The sequence below is a fragment of the Salvelinus namaycush genome, chromosome 26 (assembly GCF_016432855.1).
Source record: "Salvelinus namaycush isolate Seneca chromosome 26, SaNama_1.0, whole genome shotgun sequence".
Taxonomy (NCBI): Eukaryota; Metazoa; Chordata; class Actinopteri; order Salmoniformes; family Salmonidae; genus Salvelinus; species Salvelinus namaycush.
In genome coordinates this window covers 14589089-14600132 of record NC_052332.1, presented here as the reverse complement: position 1 = coordinate 14600132, position 11044 = coordinate 14589089, and positions in this window count along the sequence as shown.

Sequence of the window (11044 nt, the reverse complement as noted above, 5' to 3'; positions counted from 1 at the left end):
TGTACTCAATAACTTATTGTATGGTAACATGAATAAGTATATTTCAAGCTAGAATCCAACAGTGGGAATGAATTGAACATCGCCAAATGCATCATAAAACAAATATTGCGCCTATTTAATGCAAACCTTCAATGCAAATACATCGGAAAGCAGCATACAACTAAGCTAAACGTTCGGAAATGACAAGTTCACTTTCTCATTCATAGCCTAAAAATGGATATCAAGTGCAAGTGCGCTGTTAACTCACATCTGATGGATGGGGGGTAATTTTGGACGTCTTCTTCTGCGGATCGCTAAAATCTAATGATTATGATCCCACTTCCTCAATTCAAATATTATGGCGACACTATACCAAAGATGGTTTAGAGACTTGGGAACCAAGCTCCAGTAATCAGTGTAGCCAGTTATCGCCCTCACTTGTTGAAATATCTTCACACCTAGAAAAAAACCTCCAGGCTTCCGTCATCTGTCAATTTTTATATATATACAGTGGGGCAAAAAAGTATTTAGTCAGCCACCAATTGTGCAAGTTCTCCCACTTAAAAAGATTAGAGAGGCCTGTAATTTTCATCATAGGTACACTTCAACTATGACAGACAAAATGAGAAAAGAAAATCCAGAAAATCACATTGTAGGATTTTTTATGAATTTATTACAATGTCCATGGCCTTTTCATTGCAAAAGTCCTGATCTTCTCAAAAATCTATGTTTTCTGGGTTGTGTCCAGTCCGGGGGATGGTTTCACATCTCTGGGAGGAAGGACGTCAACATTGCACAGCAGCTGAAACCTGGTTCCATCTGAGTGAAGCTCATTGGCCACAACAACAACAGGCTCCAGACAATAAATGCTGTAGAGGAGGAAGGCAGACAAAAATAGACAAGACATTAAAACCTTGCATACCAGCAATAACATTCATTGACCCAAAGTCCAAGAAATAAGCTCAAAGTACAAAGACAAAATACCTGAAGTGTTGCTTATTCACCCTTGATCACAGGGTTGCCATGTCGGCTGTTTTTCAACTAATAAGGCTACTTTGAAAATAATGTTGCGGGTGAAAATGTTCTAAATTCTATTTCACCTTGTCCTGGTGCTGTTGATTTCCAGACAGTGAACAGGCTGTTAGTGAGTGAGTGGGTGGGTGTGTGGGTGAGTGAGTGGGTGGGTGTGTGGGTGAGTGGGTGGGTGGTGGGGAAGGCCAGATGGGTGCTGTGTGTGTTGAGAGCACTGGATAAGAGAGCAGCTGCGTCATGGAGACAGCAGCATGCACGCACATCTGACAACTTTTTACCAGTTGTATGTAGGCTATTTAGATTGTCATTATGGAGACACCTATTTCCATCCCTTTTCCTTAAAACATATTAACACGCTAGAACTGATATAATGATGACAAGCACTGGAAAACAACTTTAGGCGCACTAGAACACTTTAGATACATTCGCTCAGAGGTGGTTTCAAATCAAATGTAATTTATCACATGCTCACTTACAAGCCCTAAATCAACAATGCAGTGTAAAGAAAATACTGCATTCTAATGTCGACTTTTGAAACCTGTATCAGGCAAAGGGTTTCACACATGCTCAGTTCTTGGGTCTCGAGCGTGGCGAGAGTGGACATTTGAAATGGAAGTTATGGAACTCCCTTGGGGTGCTTCTGTTATGGGAAAAAGTTCACAATGATACTGACATGGAGAATGATACATTTGCATCTGTTGGCCATCAAGTAGGCTATTCATTTCAATGCCATTGTAGGCTATTGTAGTCGACCATTTGATACAATAAATATGCTGAAATGGTGATATCACTGGAGTCATTGCAAAGCAAGTTGTGCTACTTGTGTAGCCTACCTGGAGCTAGAAAACGGATTTAATAACTAGCCTATAACTTCAGTTTGTTGTTGTAGCCTTGTGTTATTATGCAATTATTAATGGCCATGTTTAGTTGGGCTAATGAAATTAGAAGTTACCAATTGTGATCATGATCACAGCTCTATCGCAAATGTATCATTCTCCACATCTAATGTCAGTTTCACTGTGGACTTTTTCCTGAAATGAGATGGCCTATCAGGGGCTATATGCAACCTGCATCTATCTCAGCAAACCATGGCAAAGTTGAATTGCAATTATAAACCCAGATTTTAGTCAGTAGCCTATGCCTATTGAAATAACCAGTAAATCTCGCAAATAAGTCAGTCATTTACAGTGCCTTCATAAAATATTCAGACGCGTTGACTTTTTCCACATTTTGTTACGTGAGGTAAAACAATTTCCTCAGCAATCTACACACAATACCCCATAATGACACAGCGAAAACAATTTTTTGTAAATTTTTGCAAATTTAATAAAAAAGAAAAACAGATACCTTATTTACATAAGTATTCCAGACTCTTTGCTATGAAACTCAAAACTGAGCTCAGGTACATCCTGTTTCCATTGATCATCCTTAAGCTGATCTACAACTTGATTGGAGTCCATCTGTGGTAAATTCAATTGATTGGACATGATTTGGAAAGGCACACACCTGTATATATAAGATCCCACAGTTTACAGTGCATGTCATAGCAAAAACCAAGCCATGAGGTCGAAGGAATTGTATGTAGAACTCCGAGACAGAATTGTGACGAGGCACATCTGGGGAAGGGTACCAAAACATTTCTGCAGCATTGAAGGTCCCTAAGAACACAGTGGCCTCCATCATTCTTAAATGGAAGAAGTTTGGAATCACCAAGACTCTTCCTAGAGCTGACTGGTGAGGTGACCAAGAACCCGATGGTCACTCTGACAGTGCTCCAGAGTTCTTCTCCAGAAGGACAACCATCTCTGCAGCACTCCACCAATTAGATCTTTATGGTAGAGTGGCAAGACAGAAGCCACTCCTCAGTAACATGCACATGACAGCCCGCTGTGATTTGCCAAATGGCACATAAAGACTCTCACACCATGAGAAACAAGATTCTCTGGTCTGATGAAACCAAGATTGACCTCTTTGGCCTGAATGGCAAGCATCACATCTGGAGGAAATCTGGCACAATTCCTACGGTGAAGCATGGTGGTGGCAGCATCATGCTGTGGTGATGTTTTTCAGCGGCAGGGACTGGGAGACTAGTCAGGATCGAAGCAAAGATGAACGGAGCAAAGTACAGCGAGATCCTTGATGAAAACCTGCTCCAGAGCACTCAGGACCTCGGACTGGGGTGAAGGTTCACCTTCCAACAGGGCAACGACCCTAAGCACACAACCAAGACAACGCAGGAGTGGCTTCAGGACAAGTCTCTGAATGTTCTTGAGTGGCCCAGCCAGAGCTTGGACTTGAACCCAATCTAACATCTCTGGAGAGACCTGAAAATAGCTGTGCAGCAACGCTCCTCATCTAGCCTGATAGTGCTTGGGAGGATCTGCAGAGAAGAATGGGAGAAACTCCCCAAATACAGCTGTGCCAAGCTTGTAGCGTCATACCCAAGAAGACTCGAGGCTGTAATCGCTGCCAATGGTGTTTCAACAAAGTACTGTGTAAACGGTAAAATTTAAAAAAATGTTTTTTGCTTTGTCATTAAGGGGTATTGTGTGTAGATTGATGAGGAAAAAATACAATTTAATCAATGTTTGAATATGCCTGTAACATAACAAGATGTGGAAAAAGTCAGAGGTTCTGAATACTTTCCGAAGGCACTTTATAAAGGTTTGTAGTCTTATCTGGCACATAATAACGGCACAATTGCCAGAAAAAAGGGATTTATTTACAATTATAAACTGAGTGGTTGGAGCCCTGAATGCTGATTGGTTGAAAGCTATGGTATATCAGCATGGTTAACCAGGGGTATGACAAAACCTTTTTATTTTGCTGTTTTAATTAGGTTGGTAACCAGTTTATAATAGCAATAAGGCACCTGAGAAGGTTTGTTGTTTATGGCCATATTACCATGGCTGAGGGCTGTGTCCTAAGAACAGTCCTTAGTCATGGTCGATTGGCCATATAACACATTTCCTTGGGCCTTATTTCATAATCATAGCAGTCTTAACCAGTTAAATCAACATCCCATTGATGGAAAATTATCTGGCGAGTTTAATAAGGGCTAATTATCTTTTCTCTTGTGACATTCTTAAACTCACAATAATTCTTATTTTGATTGGAAACCTAATTTAGCTTCTTTGCCTACGTTGTTAGAAATTACGCCGATATTCTTCTTAATTCACTCGATAACATTTTGGTGAAAGGGTTTATTGGATAAATGTGACAACTGTTCTCTTGCTGAGCCCCCCAAAAATGGGGCTAGGTTTTCTGGCCTTGTGGGCTGGTTTTGAGAGGTCATTGGTCTAGAAATTTTGGCTTAACCTGGCAACCCTGCTCAATCATCTTGTACTGGTTGCGGAGAGTAGGTTTATGCTGAAAGACAAATTCCAGTGTAAAAAAACAAATTAAAGGGGGAGGGGTGTCAATGTAAATAGTCCGGTGGCCTTTTGATTAATTGTTCAGCAGTCTTATGGCTTGGGGGTAGAAGCTGTTAAGGAGCCTTTTGGTCCTAGACTTGGCGCTCCGGTACCGCTTGCCCTGCGGTAGCAGAGAGAACAGTCTATGACTTGGGTGACTAGAGTCTTTGACAATTTTTGGGACTTTCCTCTGACACCATCTAGTTTATAGGTCCTGGATGGCAGGATGCACATTCATCTTCTGCACATCTATCACTCCAGTGTTTAATTGCCAAATTGTAATTATTTCACCTCAATGGCCTATTTATTGCCTTACCTCCCTTATCTTACCTCATTTGCACACACTGTACATATACTTTTCTGTTGTGTTATTGACTGTATGCTTGTTTATTCCATGTGTAACTCTGTGTTGTTGTTTGTGTCGCACTGCTTTGCTTTATCTTGGCCAGGTCGCAGTTGTAAATGAGAACTTGTTCTCAACTGGCCTACCTGGTTAAATAAAGGTGAAATAAATAAAAAATTTAAGCTTGGGCCCAGTGAGGTACTGGGCCACACGCACTACCCTCTGTAGCGGCAATGCAGATGCAAAATAACTACGTAGATTTAGCTTCATAATTACCAGCTGGCTAGATGTACGGTACCGGTCAAAAGTTTGGACACACCTTCTTTATTTTTAAAATGTTCTACATTATAAAACTATGAAATAACACATATGGAATCGTGTAGTAACCAAAAATGTGTTCTTCAAAGTAGCCACCCTTTGCCTTGATGACAGCTTTTCACACTCTTGACATTCTCTCAACCAGCTTCATGAAGAATGCTTTTCCAACAGTCTTGAAGAAGCTTCCCTATATGCTGAGCACTTGTTGGTGGCTTTAGCTTCACACTGCGGTCCAACTCATCCCAAACCATCTCAGGTGGGTTGAGGTCAGGTGATTGTGGAGGCCAGGTCATCTGATGCAGCACTCCATCACTTTCCTTGGTCAAATAGCCCTTACACAGCCTGGAGATGTGTTTTGGGTCATTGTCCTGTAGAAAAACAAATGATAGTCCCACTAAGCGCAAACCAGATGGGATGGCGTATCGCTGCAGAATGCTGTGTGCCTTAAATTCTATATAAATCACAGTGTCACCAGCAAAGACAGTGTCACCATCCCACCTCCTCCTCCATGCTTCACGGTGGGAACCACACATGTGGAGATCCTCCGTTCACCTACTCTGCATTTCACATAGACGCGGCGGTTGGAACCAGAAATCTCAAATTTGGACTCATCAGACCAAAGGACAGATTTCCACCGGTCTAATGTCCATTGCTTGTGTTTCTTGGCCCAAGCATGTCTATTCTTCCAATTGATCTCCTTTAGTAAGTGTTTATTTGCAGCAATTTGACCATGAAGGCCTTATTCACGCTGTCTCCTCTGAACAGTTGATGTTGAGATGTGTCTGTTACTTGAACTCTGTGAAGCATTTATTTGGGCTTCAATCTGAGGTGCAGGTAACTAATGAACTTATCAGAAGTAACTCTGGGTCTTCCTTTCCGTTGGAGGTCCTCATGAGAGGCAGTTTCATCATAGTGCTTGATGGTTTTTGCAACTGCATTTGAAGAAACTTTAAAAAGTTCTTGAAATTTTCCGGATTGACTAACCTTCATGTCTTAAAGTAATGATGGACTGTCGTTTCTCTTTGCTTATTTGAGCTGTTCTTGCCATAATATGGACTTGGTCTTTTACCAAATAGGACTATCTTATGTACACCATCCCTACCTTGTCACAACACAACTGATTGGCTCAAACGCAAACAAATGAACTTTTAACAAAGCACACCTGTTAATTGAAATGCATTCCAGGTGACTACCTCATGAAGCTGGTTAGGAGAATGTCAAGTTGTCATCAAAGGGTGGCTACTTGAAGAATCTCAAATATATAATATATTTTCATTTGTTTAACACTTTTTTGGTTACTACATGATTTCATGTGTTATTTCATAGTTTTGATGTCTCCACTATTATTCTATAATGTAAAAAATTGTAAAAATTAAAGAATAACCCTGTAGTGAGTAGGTGTGTCCAAACCTGTGACTGGTTCTGTGGCTGACTAAATACTTTTTTGCCCCACTGTACATGAAAGGAGTTGCGAAATGAATCGGAAATATAGTCAAAACGTTGACAAGGTTATAAATAATGACTTTTAATTTAAATAATAATTGTGTCCTTCAAACTTTGCTTTCGTCAAAGAATCCTCTATTTGCAGCAATTGCAGCCTTGCAGACGTTTGGCATTCTAGTTGTCAATTTGTTGAGGTAAAGAAGAGATTGAAGAGATTTCACCCCATGCTGCTTGAAGCACCTCTCACAAGTTGGATTGGCTTGGATCTGCTCCCACAACAGCTCAATAGAGTTGAGATCCGGTGACTGTGCTGGCCACTCCATTATAGACAGAATACCAGCTGACTGCTTCTTCCCTAAATAGTTATTGCATAGTTTAGAGCTGTGCTTTGGGTCATTGTCCTGTTGTAGGAGGAAATTGGCTCCAATTAAAGCACCCCCAGACCATCACATTGCGTCCACCATGCTTGACAGATGGCGTCAAGTAGTCCTCCAGCATCGTTTCATTTTTTCTGCGTCTCACGAATGTTCTTCTTTGTGAACACCTCAAACTTAGATTCGTCCATAACACTTTTTTTCAATCTTCCTCTGTCCAGTATCTGTGATCTTTTGCCCATCTTAATCTTTTCTTTTAATTGGCCAGTCTGAGATATGGCTTTTTCTTTGCAACTCTGCCTAGAAGGCCAGCATCCCGGAGTCGCCTCTTCCCTATTGACATTGAGACTGGTGTTTTGCTGGTACTATTTAGTGAAGCTGCCAGTTGAGGACTTGTGAGGTGTCTGTTTCTCAAACTAGACACTCTCATGTACTTGTCCTCTTGCTCAGTTGTGCACCGGGGCCTCCCACTCCTCTTTATATTCTGGTTAGAGACAGTTTGAGCTGTGCTGTGAAGGGAGTAGTACACAGTGTTGCACGAGATCTTTAGTTTCTTAGCAATTTTTCGCATGCAATAGCCTTAATTTCTCAGAACAAGAACAGACTGACTAGTTTCAGAAGAAAGTTCTTTGTTTCTGGCCATTTTGAGCCTGTAATCGAACCCACAAATGCGGATGCTCCAGATACTCAACTAGTCTAAAGAAGGCCAGTTTTATTGCTTCTTTAATCAGAACAACAGTTTTCAGCTTTGCTAACATAATTGCAAAAGGGTTTTCTAATGATCAACTAGCCTTTTAAAATGATGAACTTGGATTAGCTAACACAACGTGCCATTGGAACACAGGAGTGATGGTTGCTGATAATGGGCCTCTGTACACCTATATAGATATTCCATTTAAAAATCAGCCGTTTCCAGCTACAATAGCCATTTACAACATTAACATTGTCTACACTGTATACCTGATCAATTTTATGTTATTTTAATAGTCAAAAAATGTGCTTTTCTTTCAAAAACAAGGAATATGTGTGTATATAAATACAGTTGAAGTCGGAAGTTTACATACACCTCAGCCAAATACATTTAAACTCAGTTTTTCACAATTCCTGACATTTAATCCTATTAAAAATTCCCTGTCTTAGGTCAGTTAGGATCACCACTTTATTTTAAGAATGTGAAATGTCAGAATAATAGAGAGAATGATTTATTTCAGCTTTTATTTCTTTCATCATATTCCCAGTGGGTCAGAAGTTTACATACACCCAATTAGTATTTGGTAGCATTGCATTTAAATTGTTTAACTTGGTTCAAACATTTTGGATAGCAATCCACAAGCTTCCCAGAATAAGTTGGGTGAATTTTGACCCATTCCTCCTGACAGAGCTGGTGTAACTGAGTCAGGTTTGTAGGCCTCCTTGCTCGCACACACTTTTTTTAGTTCTGCCTACTAATTTTCTATAGTACTGAGGTCAGGGCTTTGTGATGGCCACTCCAATACCTTAACTTTGTTGTCCTTAAGCCATTTTGCCACAACTTTGGAAGTATGCTTGGGGTCATTGTCCATTTGGAAGACCCATTTGCGACCAAGCTTTAACTTCCTAACTGATGTCTTGAGATGTTGCTTCAATATATCCACATAATTTTCCACCCTCATGATGCCATCTATTTTGTGAAGTGCACCAGTCCCTCCTGCAGCAAAGCACCCCCACATCATGATGCTGCCACCCCCATGCTTCATGGTTGGGTTGGTGTTCCTCAGCTTGCAAGCTTCCCCCTTTTTCCTCCAAACATAACAATGGACATTATAAACAAACAGTTCTATTTTTGTTTAATCAGACTGGAGGACATTTCTCCAAAAAGTACGATCTTTGTCCCCATGTGCAGTTGCAAACCGTAGTCTGGCTTTTTTATGGCGGTTTTGGAACAGTGGCTTCTTCTTTGCTGAGCGGCCTTTCAGGTTTTGGCGATATAGGACTCGTTTTACTGTGGATATAGATACTTTTGTACCTGTTTCCTCCAGCATCTTCACAAGGTCCTTTGCTGTTGTTCTGGGATTGATTTTCACTTTTTGGAACCAAAGTACATTCCTCTCTAGGAGACAGAACGCGTCTCATTCCTGAGCGGTGTGACGGCTGTGTGGTCCCATGGCGTTTATACTTGCATACTATTGTTTATACAGATGAACGTGGTACCTTCAGGCATTTGGAAATTGCTCCCAAGGATGAACCAGACTTGTGTAGGTCTACAATATTCTTTCTGAGGTCTTGGCTGATTTCTTTTGATTTTCCCATGGTGTTAAGCAAAGAGGCACTGAGTTTGAAGGTAGGCCTTGAAATACATCCACAGGTACACCTCAAATTGACTCAAATGATGTCAATTAGCCTAACAGAAGTTTCTAAAGTCATGACATTATGACGACCCTTCCACTCTGTCTGCCGAATTCTTTCTCTTTGCTCTTGTTAACCTTAATAGGATGTCGGTGGGTGGAGCCGGAGCCGGTGGGCGGAGCCATTTCATCAGCGAAATGGGACACACCTGGGCTCGGGTGTGTCCCAGGATAAATGCACCTTTTCCGCTTTCATTAAGGAGACTCTACTTGCAGACACAGTTTTTGGTTGTGGCATTTTTGTGGCTGTTTTTGGTTTTTTGCGTTGGTACCTTTCAACACCCCTCATTATCACATTTATGCACGTAACCACTCACTTACACTACTGGTTACTGACTACACACACACCATTGTTAATTATATTTAGTTTAATTTAGTTAAATAAATATATTGCTATTCCTTATCTCCACATTGTTTCCTTTTTGTTATGCACTTTGAGCCGGTTTGTGACATCATTTTCTGGAATTTTCCAAGCTGTTTAAAGGCACTGTCAACTTAGTGTATGTAAACTTCTGACGCACTGGAATTGTGATACAGTGAATTATAAGTGAAATAATTTGTCTGTAAACAATTGCTTGTGTCATGCACAAAGTAGATGTCCTAACCGACTTGCCAGAACTAGTTTGTTAATGTTTTAATGACTCCAACCTAAGTGTATGTAAACTTACGACTTCAACAGTTTTTATATATTTAGCTAAACAGGTGCGTCTCAAAACACCTGCCCTGAATGACGGGTCGCCACTGCCTGATAGACGGATCACCTGCAGAGATGGAGCACCTTATGTACTATGGTTAACTGGTTATAACTAGTTATGACCGTGTTCAAAATCAAAACAAACTTAGATGTATGCTTAGTTGCAGTCAAAACCGGTCATAAGTCTGTCAGTGGTATAACTACTTGGTATAACTGTAACACAGAAACCAGCTACCCTCTGAATGTACACGTGGTGCTGTACTGGTATTTATCTGTTATATAAATACCATAATTCCTATAATATCTTCCAAAGTTCTATATGTTCAACTTGTTATGGTATTTATGTTGCTATAACATTTAATTTGAAATGACTTTGCTTTTTGAAACATCCTGCCATAGGCTCTATATACCAATCCCATTGATTCACTAGCAGTGTTGCTAATGCTGGCTGTGGGGTATGTAAATAAAGAGAACTAAGCCATGTTTTTGGTTTCTCAGATCAATGGGTGAAATGTTTTATGTCAATGAAATTAAGTACAGTATGTTTCACATTTTGGTGTACAGCCCCTTTAAATGGCAGCTGTTTTTACCACAAATATGAAAACATTAATATTTACTTCAAAATTCTAAACTAAATGATACTACTGTATATACAATCAAATTATGGTAAATCAGCTTTAGTACTAATGTGGGCTGCACATTTAAGGGAAAATTGCATATTTTTATTGAACAATATATGCTAAATAATTGTAATTTAACTCCAAATAAGTCTGTTTTGGTTATTTTTCTATTTCAGATAACATTATTTACATATCTAATGTTTTGCTGTGATTGTTGCTTTTTCCAATAGTTTCTCATCAGAGTCATAATGACCCCAGTTGGTAATCCGTGTATGTAAAATATGTTGGTAGTATGAGGGTTAATACACTGAACCAAAATATAAATGCAGCATGTAAAGTGTCAGTACCATGTTTCATGAGCTGAAATAAAAGATCCCAGAAATGTTCCAAATGTACAAAAATATTTTTTGAGGGTAATTTCTGTCTCTAATAAAGCCCTTTTTT